This window comes from Bos indicus, chromosome 19 (assembly GCF_029378745.1).
Source record: "Bos indicus isolate NIAB-ARS_2022 breed Sahiwal x Tharparkar chromosome 19, NIAB-ARS_B.indTharparkar_mat_pri_1.0, whole genome shotgun sequence".
NCBI lineage: Eukaryota > Metazoa > Chordata > Mammalia > Artiodactyla > Bovidae > Bos > Bos indicus.
The window spans coordinates 48,639,402-48,664,052 of NC_091778.1; the positions used below are offsets into that span (position 1 = coordinate 48,639,402).

The 24,651-nt window shown below is 41.0% G+C and overlaps 1 protein-coding gene across 6 annotated transcripts in view; it reads left to right on the forward strand.

Annotated features, from left to right (window-relative positions):
* The first annotated feature begins 427 nt into the window (after nt 1-427).
* TANC2 (tetratricopeptide repeat, ankyrin repeat and coiled-coil containing 2) overlaps nt 428-24,651 on the forward strand; it is a 364,370-nt gene continuing 340,146 nt past the window's right edge. For 4 of the 6 annotated variants that reach the window (XM_019981631.2, XM_019981633.2, XM_019981635.2 and 1 more), the window contains exon 1: nt 429-937. The gene's annotated coding sequence lies outside the window, so the exon portion shown is untranslated. Of the gene's footprint in view, nt 938-24,651 lie in introns of all 6 variants that reach the window. The other 2 variants (XM_019981630.2, XM_019981634.2) reach the window with 1 other exon arrangement.

A 24,651-nucleotide genomic window follows, 5' to 3' on the forward strand; every position in this document is an offset into this window, starting at 1 on the left:
AAGCAGCAGGACAGGCCCAGAAGTGGGCGCACGTGACAGCAGCAGCACCTCGAGAGTGACATCACTCGGGGGGTGGAGCCGAACCATCCCGGGCCTTGTCTGCTATTGAGCTGCCCTCCCCTCTTCCCCACTGAATGCCCACGACCCCGCCAGTCAAAGCCCCCTGAGGAAACAGAAATGCCCGGACCTCACAGACCGGCAGAACCAGGACCCAGCCTCTCGGCGCAGAGACGGGTTCGGTCTCGGCTCTCTCTCCTCGCCACTCCCCACCCCCAAACGGTGGAGGGGGCGGGGGCGCGCGCGCTCCACCACGCACGCGCCCCCACGCACGCGCTCTCCCTTCGCGCTCGCGCTCCTCCCCACCCCGGCCCGGAGGGGGCGGGGCTGCGGGCGGCCTCGGAGGGTGCGACGCCCCCGGCGCGGCGGCGGCGTTAGCGAGCGGCCGGCTGGGCGCGGGTTGCAGGGCGCGCTGCTCCGGCGGGGCCCGTTTGGCACAGCCGCCTCGTGCGAGCCGCCCTCCCGGCGGGGTAAGCTGCGAGCGCTCCGAGCGTCGGACCCGGGGCCACCGGCGCTGCCCTCCCGCCGCCGCCCTCGGTGCCTCCTCTGGGCGGCCCCGCCCCCGTTCCCATCCCCCTCGCGCTCACCTCCCGGCTGTGCCGCGCGCGAGGCGGAGCAAGTCGCCCGCCGCCGCCGCCGCCGCGCTAAGGGGCGAGAGCCTGCACCCGCGCCGCCGCTGACAGGGGGACCGCCGCGGGCTGCGCTCGCCGCCGGGAGGCCCCGCCGCGCCTTTCCCGGACGCAAACCCGCCGCGGGCGTCGGAGCGCAGCGAGGTGCTCTGGGATCGCGGGCGGCGCCGGCGGGCGGCGCGGTCCTCACCGGAGACCCCCGGGACTGGGGCTTGACCCGGGGGTGCAGCGAGCCCCCCTCAGAGCGGCAGGTGAGAGACCGCGGGAGCCCGGGAAAGGAAGGTCGCTTCAGTGACAGGGGCGTTCGCCTCCGACGCCCGGGCTCCAGGGAGAGGGGCGGAGGCGAGCGGGGAGGCAGCGAAATGGGCAGCGGAGTGCCTCCGGTGTGGAGGGCGTGGGGAAGGTTGGTTCCCAGTGTGGCCCTCGGGGTGGCTTCGGATGAGTCCGGGATCGGTCACTTCGGTGTCACCGAAGGTGTCATGGAATTTGGTACCGAGAGAATCTCCGGATGACGGGGACCCCAGGAGGAGATGCCAGGCAGATTGCTAAACGTGGCAGGGAAGGTGGTGCAGAACGAGTTGCAAAATGTGCCTCCAGAATGCAGCATAAAAGTAGTTGTGAAATGTGCCAGGTAAGGTACAGGGTGGGTTGGCCTGTATGGCGTTGAAATTCACAGCAGAAGTGTTCTTTAGTGATATCGTTAATTCCTCTGGGAAAGGAGGCGTAGTCTAAGAAGAGATTAATAAGGCTCATGGCTAGATATTTTATCACAGGAAATCGAGAGGAGCTATGATATGCTATTTTTTGAGACAGAGTGAGTGCCCACGTGAAAGAAACAAGCAAATTGTGTCTGGTTGTGAGATGGGAAAGAAAAAATAGGGCTAAGATAATTCCGGTTTGCCGTCAGCGTGTAGAACATTGATACAATTGCAGCCTGTGTTCTATTCCAGGTGTAGGATGTTTAAAATGGTTTTCATCAAACATAAACAATGATAATTAATATTAGGAAGATTTGGGTGTCTTTCACTGTCTTCTCTCCTCCCCTCCAGGAAAAGAAAAAAAGAAAAAAATACAAAAGACACACACAAAAACCCACCCCACATCTTGACCATAATTCTGAGTTCAAGATCATTAGGCAAAGGGACATTTTTTCATAGGTGCCCCTTTCTTCATTTTTATACAAGTGAAAATTTCTGGAATGAGGGAAACAAAACAATATGGTGAACAAAAGGGATAAATTTTCAGGCATTTTGAGGGTTGGAGCCAAAAGCTGTTGCAATGGTTAATTGTGGTGAATGACAGTAGTGAAATATTCTTGATTGTTGGGGTAGCAAAATAGGGAAAAGAAATTGAATACAGTAAAGGTGGCATAAAAAGCAACAACATGGATACTGTCAGTGGAGCGCTTCTTTCAGCCTTTCCCAGGTAGATCATCTTAGGAATGTGAGCACAGAAATATTAAATATTGTCATCCCCCCTCCATACATACACGCGCGTGTGTGTGTGTGTGTATATATATATATAAATATAATTACACATGCCGCAAAACACTGTGACTTCCATTTAAGAAGAACATCTGTGTTTTGAGAGGATTGTCAGAACATAGCTGGAATTTCAGAAGTAACAAAAGACAGCTCCATGAGCTATTTAATGTAACTTATATACATTCAGTGAGTGTCTGTATACTATGAAACAAGCAGAAATGGCTGCATGTGTTCATTAGGGTATAGTTAATTATTGATGAGATTTTAGTGCCTTCTGTTGCAGTTCTTGTAGAGAAATGGAGTTATTTGCCTGAATGTTGTTCTTAGAAGAACATTCGCCACATAATCTGAAAATTCATACTGATTGGCTTCCTCCTGAATCCAGATTCAGCCATTGAGGGATTGTTTGCTTCAAAGACAAACCTGATTTTGCTCCATGATTAATTTTGGGTTTTAGTCATTTCTGTTGATGTGTCCCTCACTTTGGGGGTGAGTGGGGGCTAAAGCATGAGGAGAGGGCCTGAGGAGAATAAAGAGCGATTCTGTTGGATCTTCCTGTTTTGTTCTGACTGTAAGCCATATGTACTGCCACCCCCTACTGTCTGTAGGAAGAGGTGTTACAGAGCCCCATTCTTTTCTTGTTATCACTGCCCCCTTGTGTAAGGGAAGAAATTGAGAGTTGTACTTTGGGAAACCGCTCTCCTCAGATTGTTCTTGATAGAGTGGTTATGGAGATTTATAATCACCTATTCAGAGTCAGGGCTTTAAACTTACTGTCAGTCAGGCTTCAGATTTAATATCTGTTTTTAATAGTATCAATTACTGTCAGTAATTCAAATTGCTAAGAATGTTTTTCAATATGTTTGAGAGTAATGTCATACTCTTAAATAGCACCTACTCTGTAATGCAGGTTTTAATCGGTTCCAGCACCCTACGAGGTATGTACTGTTATTTCCATTTTACAAATGAGAAACTGAAACACTGAGATGTTAAATATCTTGCCCAGGTTTATTTAGCTAGCAAGTGGAAGAGCTGAGTTTCAATTCAGGAACTCTGGCTGCACACCCTGTGCTCTTCATAAGTGTAGTATATTGCCCTCTCAATCAAATTGGTGTTGACACACATCACTAAAATGCAGGTGCCCATCATACAAAAGCAAATATATAGATGTGGATAAGCCCAGGTAGGTAGTAAGACACATAAATGTTAAACCTACAGATACACCAAAAAATACTTATAATAACTGTAACTTATTCAGTTACAAATATACTGAAAAATACTTAATGTTACTTATAACTGTACAAAAATACTTGGTTATTTAAAGTATGAATATTTCTCTTTAGGAATTTATTTTTGTAGTTTTATTTCTGGGATTATGAGTAGAGGAGTATCAATACTTTTTATATGGTTAAGGACGTATTTATGATGGAGGTTTTGGTTTTGGGGGGAACTTTGGAGGTTGAAAGTTTTACTTTCAAGTAGTTTGGTGTGTGTGTGTGTGTGTGTGTGTGCACATAGTATTCAGGAAAGGTTTACTGGTGCTTTTAAAGAAATAGTCTAGCGATCTCTGTGTAGAGCAATAGAAATAATTTTCTATAGAAAAATTATCGAGTTTTCCTATCTGCTTACATTTTTATGATCCTATTTAAAAAAGAATTAACAAAAATGGGTCAGATGCATATGTACTTTTTACCTTTTTCTTCAACAAATATTTGCTCAGGTTTTTCTTACACTTACTGTTTTATAGATATTGCTACATATGAAATAATATTTATAAAATTATAAAATTTATAAAGTATAAAATAATAATCATGCAGCCAACACGTATATACCTTCCACACGGTTTAAGATATGAATATCACCTCCTATACTTAACAGTTATTTTCTTCTCTTAGTCAAACTTTCTCCCATTCCGTGAATCACATGTCATGTAGTCAAACACTTCCTTCATTTTTATATACATTGTTTGATAAGACAATTCAATATAATCTGATTATGACTGAGACTAATTCATGTATGTGTATATACTTTAGTGTATTTAATAAATTGTCTTAGAGTCAAGTCCTGCTCTATATTTATATTGGTCGTTGGCTCATTTTAGCATACTTGAAAAACCTGATTTTGTGTTTGCATCTTTATCATAAAGTTTTACTAAGATGATTAAACATTAGTAGATTATTTCCCTCTTCTGTCATTGATTCTTGACTGTCCTGTGCAAGCTCTCTAGCTGCCCCCAACCCCCAACTTCCTTAAGGCCTTTGTTCTTTTAGTATTTTCTGAATGACTCTGTATGCATTGTTTTGAATGGAGAAGGAAGTAAGCCTGGAAAAGAGTGTACTAAACCAGTAAAGGGGAGTTTTAAGGTAGTTGATACTAATTAGATTTAAGGAAGAACAAGTATGATTAAAAGAATGCATCAAAATTCTCTCCTTGTCATATTTCTTCCTCTTAGAATTAAAATTGAATCTCTGAGATATACTGATTGGGCACACTCATTGAATTACGTTGGATTGTACTTATACAAGGGCTTCCCAGGTGGCTCAGTGGTAAAGAATCCACCTGCCAATGCAGGAGATGCAGGTTCAATCCCTGGGTTGGGAAGATACCCTGGAGGAGGAGTTGGCAACCCACTCCAGTATTTTTGCCTGGAAAATCCCATGGTAAGGGTAGCCTGGCGGGCCCAGTTCCATGGGCTGCAATTCCAGTCCATGGAATTGCAAAGAGTCTAAAAGAGTCTACATGACTAAGCGACTGAGCACGCAAACGTGCTTATACAGGATCACCAGTGTTTTCTGTCGTATTTGTACTGATGGTAGCCAGATTTTATTTCAAGGAACTAGAACAAACAATTTCAGATGGTTGTTTACTTTTCTAGTACTAGTCTGATCAAGGTGTCAAATATTATAAAATAGTTTGAAAACTAGTTTGTTTGGAATTTTTTTTCTCAACATTGTATCTGCTCAGAGCCTATGGTTATGGAATTCTGTTGTCATTTGGAAAGAAGACACTGTGTAAATAAATGGTTTTGTCTTTGTTATAATACCATGAAAACACCACTGGGTTTATTTGAATAGTATCTTTTGCAGTAGTTTGTATTAGATGAAGATTGTTTATGACTGAAAAAATGAGTCAAGGAGCTGTGTGTGTGGTGATTGAGACTACATCATGACCTTAATGAGTCTCTAAAAATTGATGGAGAGAAGTAGGTTACAGGAAGAGCTTAAAGATTTAACGCTGTGTTTCCCCACCCCATGGTCCTTTTTCTTCCTTTTAGAGGATATTTGTACCTTAAATATTTCAGATTTAAGATAATATTAGATGGAGAATGTGATATTTGGGCCTGGGTTTTAGAAGGCTAAAGCAGTTTGAGGATGTAATCAGAGAAAAAAGTTTCTGGTGGGGATCTTTCATATTCTAGAAAGCTTTAAGTAAATGTAATTGCATAATTTTTTTTTCTGGAAGCACATTTCTTTTTTTAGGTCAGTTTATTTTCTTTACAAAATCTTTATAAGTCATTGAAAGCTGTGTTTGTGGATATTACAAGCATTAGGTAAGTTGCTTTCCTATGGGCCACACATTACCACAGTATCTTATGTTCAGCTTCTGTTTGTTCTTGAATAGTGAAGGGTAAACATGACTAAGTTTAAGAGGCAAAGAGTTAATTCGATGTTAGTAATTGCTCACCTTCTTTATCCTTTCCTTCCCCATGATACTAATTTCTGCCTTTATTGAATGCGTGATATATCCCACCTCTCAAATGCCTTTCTTTTGATCAGAACTTGAGAGATTCTGATGTCAGTTATTTAAACTGAGTAGTTGCATTATAGTGAATAATCTTGTTGGTATGTTTCTTAAAAAATTTAATTGCCTTGCCTTTTTTCTGAAAGACTCGTCTTATGCCTCGTTATGACACCCGTATTATGTCTAACTCTGAAGAAGTTTTTGACAAAATGTATTATTTGATTCTACCTTTTTTTTCTTCAGAAGAGGTATCTCAAGTGGAAAGGTTTGGAGCACAGCCTGTAAGAGAACATTCTTCCTTGTTTGCTCTGGTCTCAGTCTCTCATATATATATATTTTGTATACATATAACAGAGTCATTGTTATATGAAAAAACCATTGTTTTTCCAGGTAATCATGCTTATTTCCTTGTGTGTAAAACCATGCTTGCATTATAAGATTATATTAGATGACATATCTGATCATAGAGGGACAACATGAAAAATGGCACCAGTTTTTTTTATCGCCATGGAAACCCTTTTTCCTTTCCTTAGGATCTAGCCTTATGAATGGATTAGTTATTAAATTTGGAAATGGGAGTGGGTATGTAGATACTGTGATTTAATCATTTAGGCAGGAGACTCCACCTCAGATCTCACTAAATTCCCCCTGCTAATTGAAGGAAGTCTCTTCTTAGCCTTTTGTTCCTAACCTTGTGTTTTGGGGGGGGTCTCACAATTTCTAGCTGTAATTGCTGAAGTTTGATAAGGCAAAGTTAAGGAAGCTTGATGGGTATTTGTACCCAAGCTAGAATTCTATTTCAGTTTGAATTCCATGAAATCCTGTAGAGCTCCTGAAGACTGTGAATTAGGGTGAATGAAGGTAATTAGCTTTAGTAGGCATGTGGGATGAAGACTTACTACTACACATTCAAATCCTGCTTCAGCGTCAGAGAATCTCAGCTCTTCCTTTTTAGGGATTTAAAGAGGAAGAGAGACTTCCTTTGGAAGTTGCTCTTCGGACGTTGTTATATTGTAGGATGACAATACTGTTGTTTGGTTGTAAGAAACTTTTGAAATCTTAACGATCATGAGACTCCTTGCATAGTAGAGAGAACATGAACTTGTGAGTTTTTGAATCCTGAAAACAGGTTCAGATTATCGCTCTGTCACTTACTAGCTGTATGAGGCGTTAAAACCTCTCTTGCAGGGTTTTGATGATGAATAAAATAATGTCAGTGAAAAATCCTTAGGACAATATCTAATTCTTAACAAATATTCATTTTTATTTAGTTTTGGAGAGTGTCCTGGATTTCTGGTGTTTTGATGCTCTTCACATGATTCCTCCCCATGATATTTTACTAGTATTGTCAGTCTAGCTTTTCCGTGTTGTTTTGTCTTGCTCTTCTTTTCAGCCTAGTAAGGTATTAAAAATAAAAACCTATGGTAATTTGGCTACTCATTAATTTAGTGTCTTGAAATTTTCATTTATGAAAGATTTGATAAGAGCTGAAAGAAAAAGTTCTTGAATAACTGTAAACTTAAAAATAAAAACTCTTAGGCAGACTCCTAGTATGCATTTCTGTTTGTACTGTTTCCCTTTAAGTACTACATACTTGTGAAAAATTAATTTTTAATTTCCTCTGAAAATAGCAAACCACAACACTTCTTGGGACATTGAGCCCTTTGGCAATTTTTTTTTTTTCAATTTGATCATGTGAACATTTTCTACTTTTACAAGCATTTCTCTTTTTTTGGGAATAACCGAAACTTCCTCTGTGTGATAACTGTATGCCCCACTTGCCTGCCACCATGTGCCATGTTGTTAGCTTTTTGTAATTTTTCTCTTTAAAAAATTTATAAGTGATAGTAAGTCAAGGTGGTTGATTGTCTTTGTGATCTACTTAATAAAAAGGACTTATCTACAGTGTAAAATAATATACCAGAAAGAGTTTGCCCCTCTTTTTGTAGTATAACAAGCTAGTTTTCAAAATCTCATTTTTTTCCCCAAGCTTTGATGATTTCTATAATGTTTTGCCCATTTCTGCTCATCTGTGTACATATCATGCAAACAGTAATTCATTGACTATTTTTCCTTAACATGACTCACTTTTTATCTTAGGTTTATCCTTGGTTGTCATATTATACACAACTTAATAAGTTTGTGCTAGTAAACTAAAAACTAGTTTGGTTCCAGATTGGATCGTTTTGTGTTTTTAAGTAAATGAACTTCATAATGAACCCTCTTCTTGTTTTAGATAATATAATTCTGTTTTGCCTTTGGATGTATTGGGTAGCCATTTATTGAGTGAGTGAGTGAGTAAGTGAAAGTTGCTTAGTCGTGTTTGACTCTTTGTGACCCCATGGACTTAGTCCATGGAATTCTCCAGGCCAGAATACTGGAGTGGGTAGCCTTTCCCTTCTCAAGGGGATCTTCACAACCCAGGGATCCAATCCAGGTCTCCCACATTTCGAGTGGAATCTTTACCAGTTGAGCCACAAGGGAAGCCCAAGAATACTGAAATGGGTAGCCTATCCCTTCTCCAGCGGATCTTCCTGACTCAGGAATCAAACTGGGGTCTCCTGCATTGCAGGTGGATTCTTTACCAACTGAGCTATGAGGGAAGCCATTTATTAGTTGTCAACAAATGTTAATTTGTCATTAATTACAGTAGGTAACTGGTATCTCCTTCCCCCACCTTCTACTTTTAAAAAACAATTCCAAAAGTATTCCTCTGTTTGCAACCACGGAAAAAACAAACCAGGGATGAAGAAAGAAAAAAATATTTTCCTCTCCTCCACTTTTACCCTTGTGGTAACCAGCATTAACTAACACTTCGAGTATTTTTTTTTTTATCATCTTTCTCTTTGCTTAGAAGCCATTAAGCATGTATGAAAGTGAAAAAGTGAAAGTTGCTCAGTTGTGTCCAACTCTTTGTGACCCCATGGACTCCCTAGAATACAGAAGTGGGTAGCCATTCCCTTCTCCAGGGGATATTTCCAACCCAGGTCTCCTGCATTGCAGGTGGAGTCTTTACCATCTGAGCCACCAGGGAAGCCCAAGCATATATATATATATATATAAAAACAGATATATAGGCTTTTTGTAACTTGCTTTATTCATTTAAGAATATATCATAGCTAGCTCCAGTTTAGTAAATGAAACTCTAATTAATTTTAAAAAGCTGAATAACATTGCATAGCAGACAGCACCATAATTTAGTCTGTTTTTCTCCACCTGATGGATATTAAGATTGTTTTCCTCTTTTGCTATTACAAACATTAGGCCACTCTTATTCATGAGTAGACAAGCAAACATTCTAAATAAACTATTAGCAAAATAAATCTAGCAGTGCATGTAAAATAGATACATCTTGATCCAGTAGAATTTATTCCAGGGAAGCAAGAATACTTAAATATTAACATTTTTTATATTACTGAAGTTAAAGATAAAAAGTATATGATTATCTCTCTCTTTGGGGGTGAGTTGGGGGACTTTGTATTGTGTTTGTGTAAAACAGCAAAAGGAGATTCCTGCCCGTTCGGACAGTAGTCTAAGTTTTGTACAGTCCTTTGATCCTCAAAGTTAATAGACAAAAACCGTTTTTCTGGAGTCTTTAGGTGGACTTTGTAGGACCTGGACCATGACTCTGACCTTGGCCTTACTACCAGCTTTTGATTGCCAAAGTCTAGTCCTCTTGACAGTATGGAAATAAGCATCCTTCTAGAGACTGGGGTGGATGATATGGGTGAGCCTGTCCAATTTAGGGCTGGCACTTTTTAAGATCTTTTATTTGATTACCTTTGGGCTTAATGACCACCTTGTTGGCCTCTGTATAGGTGCCCATTGTCTTGGAAACGTTGGCTGGAATTTTTCTGAGGGCTTGCTTGTTGGCAGAATATGTGTTCCTTAGGATCTATTTTTCTTCAAGTCATTTCTAGGACTGGTCATATATGATATTTTTCTTGGATTCAGCCACATCTCTGTTGCTAGCTGCAACTCTGGGAGTGTTGGAGACTGGAAAAAAAGAGACCTTGACTATCTTAATAGGTGCCAAAAAACATTTGATAACATTTTGGAGTAATTTCCTCAGAGTGTGTGTGGCATAATTTCTGAATGCTTGCTTAGGTGAAGATGCCTTTCTTTTCTCTTGATCAGTTAAAGGGTATCTTGACTGGATATAGTGTTTTTGGGTCATAATCATCCCCCCCCCCCCCCCCCATATAACGTAGATACCTTATTACCACTGTCTTTAAGCTTCTTGTGCAATAGAGATGTCTGATGCCAGTCTGATTCTCCTTTCTTTTGAAGTATTAGTAACTCATTCTTTATCTTCTGCACAAAAAGTCTTCCCTCTTTTATGTGCGCTGAGATGATCAGGTCTAATCTCATCATGTACTTTATCATTTTTATACTATGAGAAACCAAATACTGCCAGCTCATCTCTGATTTTATGGAGTCTGTTCCCTGTCTGTATAGTTCTGTATCTCTCACTTTCTGCCTTCAGTTTTTCTCTTCCTCTCTTCTTATTCTTTACTGTTTAGTGATAGTAAAATCATTTTGATCATTCTGAGTTGATAATCTCAGATACACCTTGTACCTTTCAAAATGTAGTCTCAAATTTTTTTTATTTCAGTGAAGTTTTTTAAATTATTGTTTACTATATGTTCTGTTCCTTGCTTTGATCTTCTTCAGGAATTCCTATCAGTTGTATGTTCAATCTTCTTTGCCATCTTCAATATTTGTCACTTTTTCTCAGATCTTTTTAATCTATTTTTTGAGTTTAATTTTTTTCTCTTTTTTACCTTCTGTTTTTCTTAAGGGACTATCTTTTTATTTACTCTTGTCTTCGTTTCTGGAATATGTCTTTCCTTTTATTTTTAATTCTTACTCGAGTCATGTCTCATTTTGTGTTTTTATAATTCTTGTATTGTTTTTCTTTCATGTCTTATGTCATTTTCCTAAGGTCTTTTCTCATTCTGAAATAACAGGTTTTAATTTTGATCTGTTATGTGGGTATGTCTTTCCAGCACACTTTCATTGTCTGCAGTGATGTTATTCTGCTTCATATTCTCCTTTCTTTTCTGGTTGCACTGGGTCTTCGTTGCTGTGTGCCCAGGCTTTCTCTAGTTGTGGAAGGTGGAGGGAGCTGCTCTCTAGTTTGGGTTCGTGGGCTTCTCATTGTGGTGGCTTCTCTTATTGCAGAGCTTGGCCTTCAGTAATTGCAGCACGAGGTCTCGGCAGCTGTGGCTTGCTGGCCCTGGGGTGCAGGGGCTTCAGTAGTTGTGGGTCAGGGGCTCATTAGTGTGGCTCGTGGGCCCTAGGGCGTGTCGGCTGCAGTGGTTACAGCACGCTGACTTAGTAGTTGTGGCACACGGGCTTAGTTGTTCCACGACACGTGGCATCTTTCTGGACCAGGGCTTAAACCCGTGTCCCCTGCATTGGCAGGTGGATTCTTACCCACTGTGCCACCAAGGAAGTCCCTGTGTTCTCTTCTTATAACAACTTTATGTGGGATTGACTTTGATACATGTCTGTGACTCATTTTTACTTGAAATTAATTACATGAATCTTTTAGAATGTGACTGGGTTCAGGAAAGCTTCTAACTTTACTGAGCTTTTTATTCTATTGTTTTTGTGTGGTGTTTAAAAATATGGGGGCTTGCTTTCTGAGATTTCCTAAACTCTTCTAGAGGAGGTTCTTCTCTAGTAATTCTGGACCTTCTCTTCATCTCTCTTGCCTGATCTGACTCCACCCCTTTATGACCATGAAGCCCTTCTCTGCGCCTTCTGGGTCTCACTGTCTGTCATGCAAAATTCCCTTTTATCTTATAACCTCCTCTACTAAACAGCACTGTCTACGTTCTCTAACTGAAACTTACCTTTTGCCTGAGGGTGCTTACTTCTCTTGGCAAGTTCTGAAGTGGTGGTTCCTCCTAGTGAGGTGGGTTAAGTATTCTCTTTGCTTTGTCATAGTTGCTTCTAGACCTCTTCTGGGTTCACTACTAGTCTCCTGCTACTGCACTTATAATTATGGTGATTTCAGTATTCATGTAGATGATCCTTCTGATATTCTGGCCTCTTGACTTTCTCTTCTCCACCGATCCTGTCTTCCGTCTCAGCCATTGACTCTGTTGCACATCCTTTGCAGATATTTTTAAAGTCTCAGTGCATCTGCATTAACTGGGGAGCTTTGGCAAACTACAGGTGCCAAGGACTAACCCCCAGAGATTCCGATTTGCCTGGTCTGAGGTGTGGCCTGAGAGAATGTTTTTGACAGTTTTCCACGGTGACTTTAATGCACACTCAGGATTGAGAGTTGCTGTCCTAGAACTTGCTGTAACTCAAAACTACAACTTTCTATACTGTCGGTTTCTGGCATTTTACTCTCCACCTACTACCTCTATTTTTTCAGGCTCATTTCTTTTATTACCCAACAACCTTAATTCCTTGATCTCACAGGGACCTTTTAATTTACCACCTTTTTGCTTTTCCTCAATGCATTCATGTCCTCAGTTTTTTCTTTTTTACCTTCAAACTTGCTGAATTCCCATATTGCATTATTACAGTTGATCTTCTCCATCTACCTCAACGCTCTTGATTTGACCTTTCTTCTTTGGCGGTTCTTGCCTGGTTAAAACCAACTCTACCAAGGATTTCCCTGATGGCCCAGTGGTTAAGACTCTATGCTTCCAAAGCAGGGGGTGTGGGTTCAGTCTCTGGTCAGGGAGAACTGAGATCCAACATGCTGCATGACATGGCCAAAATTTTTTTAAAAATTCAAAAAGTTTAAAACCAGCTCTACCTGTTGTACTCCTGTGCAGTTGTAGCTGAATGTGGCTGGAGCAGAATGCCTGTTGACTTTCAATTCTTCGCCAGTACCAGATGACTTTCAATTCCTTGCTTAGTGCTGCCAAGCACTTTATTATTGTAGTTCTTCCATACTCCCATTCACTTAGATGATCCTTGTACTCAAATTTTCCCTTGTACTCAAATTTTCCACATTCCACTTTCTGTCTTCTCTTTCACCTAATGACTTTGCTTTCTATTTACTGAGAATACAGAAGAAGTCTTCTCACCACCTGCATCTTTACCAGTGTTACTGTGAATTGTCTTTTCCTCTCTTGAAGGCCATTCCCGCTGAGCTCATCCATTAGAGCTCACCCCTTCTTGCCTTCTCAAAGACATTCTTCCTGTAATTCTTGTCTGTCTGTCCTTTTCTGGATCACTGTCAACAGAATAAAAACATTGTAATTTCTTTCATCTTAAAGAAACCTTCTTTTAACCTTACTTCTTCCAGCAACTTCCCCATTTCTTATCTCAATTATACCAGACTCTGCAGAAACAGTTGTCTTTGTTCACCTTATCAAACTCTCCTTTTTACAGCTTTATTGAGGTATTACTTACATTTAACAAAATTCACCTCTTGTAAGAGCATAATTCAGTGATGATTATGCATCACCATCATCCAGTTTTACAGTATATTCGTCACCCTCCAAAATTTCACTGAGCCTATTTGCATCCAGTCTCCATTCCCAGCCCTATCCCTAGGCAACAGAAAGGTCTGCTTTCTGTTTCTGTAGATTGGCCTTTGGACATTCATATAAATAGAATCACACAATATGTAGTTTTGTTTTATACTGTTCAGTCTTTTGCTTCTATCTCTTCATCCAGCATAATGTTTTTGAGATTAATCTATGTTGCCCATGTATCAGTACTTTTATTTTGATTGCTGAATATTACTGTTCTTTTGTATAGACATACTATGTTTTGTTTTGTTTATCCATTCACCAAATAATGGACTTTCTGATTTTTTCTGGTTTTTGTTTATTATGAATAATACTGCTATAAACATTTGGGTACAGACTTTTTTTTTTTTTTAATGATTCACAGATGTTCCTTTTGCTTTTGAATATTTATTTGTTTATTTTGCTGTCCTGGGTCTTCATTGCTGCATGCGGGCTTTATCTAGTTGCGCCAAGTGGGGGCTACTCTCTAGTCGTGGTGTGCAGACTTCTCATTGCATCGGCTTTTCTTACTGTGGGGCGTGGCCTCTAGGGTGTTTGGGCTTCAGTAGTTGTGGCTCATGGACTTAGTTGCTCCTTGGCATGTGGAATCTTCCTGGACCAGGAATCGAACCTGTATCCCTGGTGTTGCTAGGCAGCGGCTTAACCTCTGGACCACCATGGAAGTCCCTGAGTACAAACTTTGAGTGTGGTTATATGTTCAACTTCTCTTAGATTCCTAGAAGTGGAATTGCTGGGTTTCTGATCCATTTTAAGTTAATTTTGTATGTGGTGGATTTAAGCTTATTTTTCTGTGTATGGCTATTGAGTTGCCCCAATAACATTTGTTGGAAAGATTATTCTTTCTTCCTTCGAGTTGTCTTGGCACAATAAAAAAATCAATACCTAGGGCATAAGAAGGGATTATCAACCTCCTTTGGCTAACTTGACTATTAACCTGGAACTTGCTGTTAAATCCCCACGTAGTCCATTAGTCCATTGCTTGCTCCAAACAGGACTACAACCTCTTGGGGATACCGACTCTTCCTGTTCTCTGGCCACGGAGATGGCTACTGTGACTGGCAGTGCTGCACATTGAATCTTGTTTGGCAGTGGCAGCGAAGCTGCTGGTTTTCATGACCTTCCCACTGAAGGCTGCTTGTTGCAGACAGCAGTTCTTTTTGGGAAGAAAGAGACTTCAGTTCAGTTCAGTCGCTCAGTCGTGTCCGACTCTTTGCCACCCCATGAACCGCAGCGTGCCAGGCCTCTCTACCCATCACCAACTGCCAGAGTCTACCCAAACCCATGTCCATTGAGTCGGTGATGCCATCCAACCATCCCATCCTCTGTCGTCCTCTTCTCCTCCTGCCCCCAATCTTTCCCAGCATCAGGGTCTTCTCAAATGAGTCAACTCTTTGCATCAGGTGGCCAAAGTATTGGAGTTTCAGCCTCAACATCAATCCTTCCAATGAACATACAGGACTGATCTCCTTTAGGATGGACTGGTTGGATCTCCTTGCAGTCCAAGGGACTCTCAAGAGTCTTCTCCAATACCACAGTTCAAAAGTATCAGTTCTTCTGCACTCAGCTTTCTTTATAGTCCAACTCTCACATCCATACGCGACTACTGGAAAAACCATAGCCTTGACTAGACGGACCTTTGTTGACAAAGTAATGTCTCTGCTTTTTAATATGCTGTCTAGGTTGGTCATAACTTTCCTTCCAAGGAGTAAGCGTCTTTTAATTTCATAGCTGCAGTCACCATCTGCAGTGATTTTGGAGCCCCCCAAAATAACGTCAGCCACTGTTTAGACTGTTTCCCCATCTATTTACCATGAAGTGATGGGACCGGATGCTACAATCTTAGTTTTCTGAATGTTGAGCTTTAAGCCAATTTTTTCACTCTCCTCTTTCACTTTCATCAAGAGGGTCTTTAGTTCTTCTTCACTTTCTGCCATAAGGGTGGTGTCATCTGCATATTTGAGGTTATTGATATTTCTCCCAGCAATCTTGATTCCAGCTTGTGCTTCCTTCAGCCCAGAGTTTCTCATGATGTACTGTGCATATAAGTTAAATAAACAGGGTGACAATATACAGCCTTGACGTACTCCTTTTCCTATTTGGAACCAGTCTGTTGTTCCATGTCCAGTTCTGACTGTTGCTTCCTGACCTGCATACAGGTTTCTCAAGAGGCAGGTCAGGTGGTCTGGTATTCCCATCTTCCCTGGTGGCTCAGACGGTAAAGCGTTTGTCTTGCAGTGTGGGAAACCTGGGTTCAATCCCTGGGTTGGGAAGATCCCCTGGAGAAGAAAATGGCAACCCACTCCAGTAGTCTGGTCTGGAAAATTCCATGGACTGAGGAGCCTGGTAGGCTACAGTCCATGGGGTCGCAATAGAGTCAGACGACTGAGTGACTTCACTTTCTTTCTTTTCAGGATTTTCCACAGTTTATTGTGATCCACACAATAAAGCGTAGTCAATAAAGCAGAAATAGATGTTTTCTGAAACGCTCTTGCTTTTTCGATGACCCAGCGGATGTTGGCGATTTGATCTCTGGTTCCTTTGCCTTTTCTAAAACCAGCTTGAACATCTGGAAGTTCACATATTGCTGAAGCCTGGCTTGGAGAATTTTGAGCATTACTTAACTAGCGTGTGAGATGAGTGCAGTTGTGCGGTAGTTTGAGCATTCTTTGGCATTGCCTTTCTTTGGGATTGGAATGAAAACTGACCTTTTCCAGAAAGAGAGTAGCCACAGGCAAAAAGATGCCGCAGGCTTGCTTTGCTGTAATCATATGCTTTTAGTTGATTTTCAGATTGCTTGAAAGTCAAGATCTCCATTCTCTTTGGAACCCATTCCAATGAGGCATATTCTCCCACCATTTCGCTGAAACTGCTTATTACGATCGTCAGTGGCTTTCATGTGGCTTAATCCATTGGTTGTTTTTTAGTTTCTATCTTGCTTGAGGTATCAGCATCATTTGATAAAATTGATTACTCTCTCCCCTGGAAAGGCTTTGGCTTCCAAGATGCCACTAACTCTTGGATAATCTGTGTCATGGATGCTCCATCTTAGTGAATTTCTTTCACTGACTCCTTCTCATCTTCCCAACCTAGAAGTTGAGTGCTTTAGGAATTTTCTTTCTCTTGAGAGTTTGGCTTCCCTTTTTGCTCTCTCAAGTGATGCCCTCTTCCTTTCCATCTTTATATAACTCTCATATCACTGGATCTAGAGGTGGAGTAGATAGTCTTTTTATTCCCCTTTTCAGCATTCAAATCATTCTCCTTCTCACTTTCCTAAAGTTATCTTGCTTTGATTCTCATGTCATCAGATTTTATTTGCTACCACCCCTTATTATTGCCGTTGAGTTTATCTCCTGGTTCATTCCCTACAGTGACTTCTGATGCTTACTACCCAGAGTTAGGCCAGACTTCACAAGCTAAGGGCGTAGCCCTCTTGTAAGACCACTCTCACTTCAGACGCTAGCTGCAAGTGTCTCCCTTGCCTCTCACTAACTGGCTTCAGGTTTGAGAGTTCCTAATACTGCCTCAGATTTGATAATTCAGTAGAACAACTTACAGAACTCAGGGAAGTGCTGTGCTTATGGTTGTAGTTTTATTGTAACAAAAACGATACAAAGCAGAACAAGCCAAAAGAAGGGACACAGGGCAAGGTCCAAGAGGCTCTCAGATGTGATGCTTCTGAAATCGGGATATGTCACCCTCCTGACATATCAGTGTATTGTGTACACAGAATTGCCAACCAAGGAAACTCATCTGAGCTTCAATGTGCAGAGTTTTTATTAGGGTTTCAGTGGTAGTCATGATTGATTTAATCATTGACCTCTTTTAATTTCAGCCTTCAGCCCTAACTTACCTTTGTGAAGGTCAGACTGATAGCCTGTGGCACAAAGCCTCAACCCTCTAAACATATGGTTGGTCTTTTTGGGATAGCCAGTGCCCATCCCTGGAGAACGCAATGGCACCCCACTCCAGTACTCTTGCCTGGAAAATCCCATGGATGGAGGAGCCTAGTAGGCTGCAGTCCATAGGGTCGCTAAGAGTCAGACACTGAGCGACTTCACTTTCACTTTTTACTTTCATGCATTGGAGAAGGAAATGGCAACCCACTCCAGTGTTCTTGCTTGGAGAATCCCAGGGACGGGGGAGCCTGGTGGGCTGCCGTCTATGGGGTCACACAGAGTCGGACACGACTGAAGTGACTTAGCAGCAGCAGCAGTGCCCATCCCGAGTCCGTACCCTCGAACTTCCACCTAATTTCTCTGTTCCATTTTGTAGCTAACCCTTCAAGAGTTGTCCATATGCTCTTTACAGTTTTTTCCTCCTCTTCTTTTTTTCAGTTTTGAAATGAAAATATACAAGAAAGTTGGAAGAATGGTACAAAACCATATCTTTCATGTACATTCACCAGTTGTTAACATGACATTATTCTACCTTGTACACTTTTTTTCTGAATAGTTTGAGGGTAGATCGTAGTCATGTGTTTACATCTAAAGACTATAGTATTTGTTTCTTAAGAATAAGGACATTCTCATCTATCTCCTATAATTTTCAAAATCAGAAAATTTAGTGTTGATATAATACTTTTATCTACTCCGCAGTCCATGTCCAGATCCTCTCTCTCCACCCAGTGTGTCCTTACAGCACGCCCCTCACCCTGCCCCTGTCTGGGATTCATTCTGCTGTCATGCATTGCATTCTGCTGTTGATTTAGTCTTTAACCTGGAGCAGTTCCTCGGCCTCTCTCATGTTTCTTGGCATGGACACTTTTGGAAGAGTACAGGCGGTTATCTTGTAGACTGTATCTCGGTTTGGTTTGTCTATTTCCTTAGATTATATGTTTGCAGGGCAGGAATACCGTATAGTGATGTATCCTTCTCAGTACCTTGGAGGCATGTAATTCTGATTTGACCCATTATTGGTAATGTTGACTTTGGTTACTTGGTTAAAGTGGAGTCCACTGGGTTTCTTCACTGTAAAGTTACTATTTTTGTTTTTGTAGCATATAAGTAATTTGTTGGAAGGTATTTTGAAATTATGTGAATCTCTTGTTGCTCATCAAAATTTTACCTACCAGTTTTAGCATCATTAATAATTCTCACTGGAATTAATTATTACTGGGTTGGTTGCCAAATGAGAGTAACCCAGCCACTTTGTCTGTACTTACTAGTTGATATTCCGTCATGACAGAGCCAGCCAAACCTCCCTGTCTCTATTCCTTGAATTACAGTATGAGCTTATGGGTTCCTACTTTATTTAGCAGGTTATGATCTATTCCTGTCATTTATTTTGAAGCTCAGATTATTCCAGGTTTCCCAGTGGATCTAGCTTCAGGCCGGCTTCTTTGTTGTGTGTCCTTATCGTTATTATTAGCTCTTACTTACTTTTTTGGAACAACAAGATATTTGGGCTCCTATTTTGCTTTCCTGCCCCAGCAGTAGAATCAAATGCTTCTCAGTATGAAACCTTGGATTCCTTTTTTTTCTTCTTTTAATTGAGGTATTATTTATAAGCAGAGATATGAACATTCAGTTTAATAGATTTTGACAGTTGCGTACATCTGAATAAGTATCACCACAGCCAAGATGTAGAATATTTCTGTCTTCAAAATTTAGTCATAACCTCTGTCTTCCAGTGCTCCTGCCCCACAGCTGAGAGGCAGCACTTTGTTAAACTCCTTCTACCATAGATTAGTTTTCCTTACGCTTCTGCTTCATGTACATGGAATCGTACGTTCAGTAGTTTTTGGTCTGGCTTCTGTATCAGTCTAAGTCCAGTCATGAGAGACAAACTATATAGTAATTTGAACATCAAACATTTAATATAAATAATTATTGACTATAACAGAGAAATGCAGTAATGAGGCGTTGGCTGGTAAGAAGTAAAGAATGTGTGTGTGTTAGTCTCTCAGTCGTGTCCGACCTTTTGTGACCCCCTGGACTGCAGCCTGCCAGGCTCCCCCGTCCATGGAATTCTCCAGGCAAGAATACTGCAGTGGGTTGCCATTTCCTTCTCCAAGAAGTAAATAATGTAGAAATATTAAAAGCTATACAGAGAGGCTACTACTCCAGGGTAGAGTACTCTCCCCAGCCACTAGCTGACATCCAGACCTTGTTGAACAGAGCGTGGCCAGAACTCACTGAATGGTAGAGAAACTGCTGTGATGCCACACTGGCAGAACTTTCTGGAAGTCTGCCCTTCAGAACTCACTGAAGATCCACCCCGCCAAGGAAGGCTATACAAGGGAAAGGGTCTCACCAAAGGCAGTTCACTATAAAACCACCAGAGTGAGGGTCTTGGGAGACGGTGCAGGTCCCTGCGTCCTCGTGGCCACTGTGCAGTCTGCAAGAGAACCCGAAGAAGCTGTAGGACCCCGTGGCGCCCCGCTAGAGAAGGGGCCAGTGCTGTGGGAACCAGGTCCTGGAGAAGACGTGTGCACTGTCCGGCCTGCTGAGCAAGCACGCTGGGATCCAGAAACAAAATGCTTTCCTCCCGAAGTTTTTACTACAGCTTCTACTGACAGAGCTTAACGTTATGCCAGCTGGCAAAGGAAAAAAATATTTAAAGGGCTCAGATCCATTTCCACAGAGCAGGCAAAAAAAAAGGATGAATTTGAAACTGAGAGGCAAAATTGGATTATTAGTGCAGGTTACATTTTCTTACTTCTTTGGAATCTTAAATTTTTGAGAATAGTAGAGACCAAGTGATACTATTTACCTCCAGAGAAGAGCTTATGCTACCTCTGTTTAGGAAGTAGAATGGAAGGCTGAGTTCTGATTTATCTTTGACTTGTGGCTGGGCCTTGTGGTACCTGAGTTTGTTTTAGTTCACTGTTCGCTTCAAATGTATTGAGGGTGGTGTCAGCACTGTTTTTTGTCAAGCGGGCTTGGTGTCTGACCACTGGGGTTTTCAGAGATCTCTTATGCTTTACAGTCGTGCCCCCAGCTTTTTGAGATGAGTAATATTTCTCTCTGTTTTATAGCCTTGGCTGCCAAATGTTTTTGCTTTGTCTTTCCTGTCTTTATTCTTCTCAAAAATTAGCATATACATGCATATTTTATTTTATCTTTCTTACAGGAAAAGTATTTGCATACTATAATACTCATGTTGTGCTTTTTTTTTTTTACTTAGCATATGATAAAATCACTTTATATTACTTCATAGAGAGTTTTATTCTCTATTTTTTTTGATTGGTTGTATATAGTACTCCATGGTGTGTATTTTTGTCAATGGTTTCTTTAGCCAGTCTCCCATGTTGGGATATTTATGTGGTTCCCATTATGTTGCAGTAAGAAATTATACTGTAATGAAAAATCTTTGATGTATGTATTTTCACATCCTTAGAGTATATTCTCTCTCCAACCCTTTCCAAACAGAATTTTGCCCTCAGTATTCCAGCGCAGCTACTCTTGTCAAGGACTTCAGTGACCTCCATGCTGCTAAATATTGTAAACAATTCTAAGTCCTCATCTCATATGAACTCAGTCTGCACTCACTCCTTTGATAGTGTCATTCAGTCTTATGTCTTTATTTACTATCTACAGGTTGGTAACTCCCAGATATCTGTATCTAATCCACATTTCTTTCCTAGATTCCAGACTCATATGTCCAACTGCTTACTTGACATTTCTACTTGGGTGTCTAATAGATATCTCAAGCACGTTTGCCGGAAATTAACTTTTCATTGTTCCATCTCCCACCCCCAAGCCCCATCTCTTCAACCTGTAGTCTTTTCCATCTTGCTGATGGCAGCTCCATCCTTCTACTTGTTCAGAATGTCGAGTCATCCCTGATTTCTCCCTTCCATTCCCCGTATCCAATCTGTCAGGAGATCCTTTAGCTATACTTTAAAAACATCTGGAATCTGGCCGCTACTGACCACCTCCACCCAGGTCTGAGCTATTAATCCTAATATTGCTTACCTGGATTACTGTAGCCAGCCTTCTAACTGGTTGCTTCTACAGTTTATTTTCAAAACGGCAGCCAGAGTGATCTTTTAAAAATATGTCAGATCATGATTCTTCTTTAGTATCTGCCCTCTGACTTCCCATCTTACTCACAATAAAAGTTAAAGTTCTTCCAGGGGTTAATAAGGCCTAGACATTGTGGCTCAAGTCATTTCTGTGATCTCATCTATGTTCCTAACCCCTCTTGCATGCTGATCCCTTGTGCTCAAGGTACACAGGCTTTCTTGCTGCTGCTGCTGCTGCTGCTAAGTCGCTTCAGTCGTGTCCGACTCTGTGCGACCCCATAGACGGCAGCCCACCAGGCTCCCCCGTCCCTGGAATTCTCCAGGCAAGAACACTGGAGTGGGTTGCCATTTCCTTCTCCAATGCATGAAAGTGAAAAGTGAAGATGAAGTCGCTCAGTTGTGTCCAACTCTTAGCGACCCCATGGACTGCAGCCTACCAGGTTCCTCCATCCATGGGATTTTCCAGGCAAGAGTACTGGAGTGGGGTGCCATTGCCTTCTCCACAGGCCTTCTTACTGTTCCTTAAATAAGCCCAAGCATCTTTCTGGCTTAATGACCTTTGCCGTTGCACTTCTGTTTCTTCTGCCTAGAATTTTATGCCCCTTGCATAGCTTGATTTATCATCCTCTTCGGGTTTTTGCTCATCTCTTTACAGTTACAACCCTCTGATGTCTCTTTCCCTCAGCCCTCCAGTATTCTTGTCATTGTTGCATGCTTTTTTCCCTCCTTTAAGAGTTTATCATGTTGTGATATATACTATATACAAGTTACTTATTTATATAAATATTTATCAAGATCCTGAGCTCACTAAAGGGATTGCTGACTGGTTCCTTGCTATATTTCCAGTACTTGGAATAGTGTTTGTCATGTAGTAGATAATCAGTAGTTATTGAATGAGTAATATTGAATGATTGAATTAGTCCTGTCTGAAGCTCAGAGCTCTTTAAATGTTAAGTTTAAATCATTTTTTTCAACATACAGTGTTTCTCAAACTTTAGCCTGCCTCGTGGTCAGAAGAAGGAAAAACTGAAATTTCCATTTACTGTGGAAGTACATCTAGAATAATTGTTTTAAGTATTATAAATGTATGTGAAAATTATCAGAAAAAAAAATGGTAGAAAAATATAGGATTTTTATAGGGATTCCCTGGTGGCTCACTGTGAAGAATCTGCCAATGCAGGAGACATGGGTTTGATCCTTGGTCCAGGAAGATCCCACGTGTGTGGAGCAGCTAAGCCCCCGTACTACATCTATTGAGTCTGTGCTCTAGAGCCCGGGGAACTACAACTACTGAAGCCCTAGAGCCTGTGCTTCACAACAAGAGAAGCCACTGCAATAAAAAGCCCATGCACTGCAAGTAGAGAGTAGCTCCCACTCGCTGAAACTAGGGAAAAGCCTGTGCCGCGATTTAAGACCCAGCACAGCCAATAAATAGGTAAAATTAAGAAGAAGAGGATTTTAATAGATCTTGCAGGACTCACAAAGGGAAGCAATGGGGTATTAGAGGGGGACAAGGATAATTTATAGAGAATATAATTTAAAGAGTAAATAGAATAAATATGTTGCTTAGATGGCAAGGAGAGATCTGACAGGGTGTAGGTGAGTGGGGTTTAAAGTTGTTAGTAGGTGAAGTTTGTTCTTTTTTGTGGGAGTGGTATTCTTTACAGACTTTAAAAATAAAGTTTTTTAAAAATTTTAATTGTAAGATAATTGCTTTACAATAAATATTGTGTTGGTTTTTTGCCATACTAAACTTCGTTCTTAAAACTTATGTCTCTTTTTACCCCTAATTTTATTTTCTGACTCTGTCTTCACACTTTGTCTGCTCCTTTCCCTGATTGTAGAACTACCTATCTATTCTGACTATCTTGCTTTATATTATATTACATACTCTTCTATATTATGATTCAGAAAATTATCTTGGTAGTATTGTCCTTTGACTGTGTGTGTGCATGCTAAGTCGCTTCAGTCATGTCCAACTCTTTGTGACGCTATGGACTGTAGCCCTCCAGGCTCCTCTGTCCATGGGATTCTCCAGGCAAGAATACTGGAGTGGGTTGCCGTGCCCTTCAGGGATCAAACCTGTGTCTCTTATGTCTCATGCATTGGCAGGCGGTTTCTTTACTGCTGATTTGTAATTTATTTCATTATTTTAAGGTAAGAGCTCTGGTTTTTTTTGTTTGTTTTTTGTGGTTTTTTTGTAAAAAAAACTAAATTTTTTCTTAGTCTTTATCTGTCATTCAGTTCAGTTCAGTTCAGTCGCTCAGTCGTGTCCAACTCTTTGCGACCCCATGAATCACAGCACGCCAGGCCTCCCTGTCTATCACCAACTCCTGGAGTTCACTCAAACTCACGTCCATCGAGTCGGTGATGCCATCCAGCCGTCTCATCCTCTGTCATCCCCTTCTCCTGCCCCCAATCCCTTAACTCTCCTTTAAAATTTTTTACTTTATCTAAAATAGAATTCTTAGTTCTAGTTGTATTTACTTCCTGCTCCATCCCTCTTATCTGAGCCTTTATTTTCTGATTTCTTACAGCTGCCTCGGGTTCATATAGATTCCATAGCATCTAGGATTTGCACATTGTGGTGTGGATGTGCTGTAAACATTAGTGAATGAACTTCTAAGCTATAATAATAGAATTTCTACCCAGTTGCATTTTTTTCTTCTACCTCATCAGGGATACCTTTCTTGATTAAAGCCATTCATTCTTTGAGCCTATACTGATGGAATGTTTATGTTAAGGAGTACATTATAATACTCCATTTTTAATAACTGGGTTGTGTGGTATATATGTGTATGTGTGTGTTAGTTGACATCCTACTGTTTCATTGCTTTACTGATGAATAATTTAACATATTCTGCTAAATGGAAAGTTTTGTGGAGTAATTGTTTTTACCTGTCTTTTGGATGGATTCTTTGCCTGGTGCTTATATACACTATGTTAGAGTGTGACAGCTTCATATGATGGAAACTCAAGTAGAGTGACTTAAACAAAGAGGTTTTTTTTTCCCCCCCGCTTTGGGTAACAGGAAATATGGATATAGGCAGTCCAGGGTTTATGGCATTCCCCCCATGCCATCAAGACACTGGCTCCTTCTGTGTTTCTTCCCTGCTATCCTGGGAGGGTGGCTTTTGCACTGTGGATTGCAGGATGGCTGTTTACTTCCCAGACATCTTAGGTTTTTTTTTCCTTCTTCTTTTTTTTTTAGTAGCAAAACAGTAGTTTTCTTTCAGTCCTTGCTCCTAAGCCATATGCTTTCATCT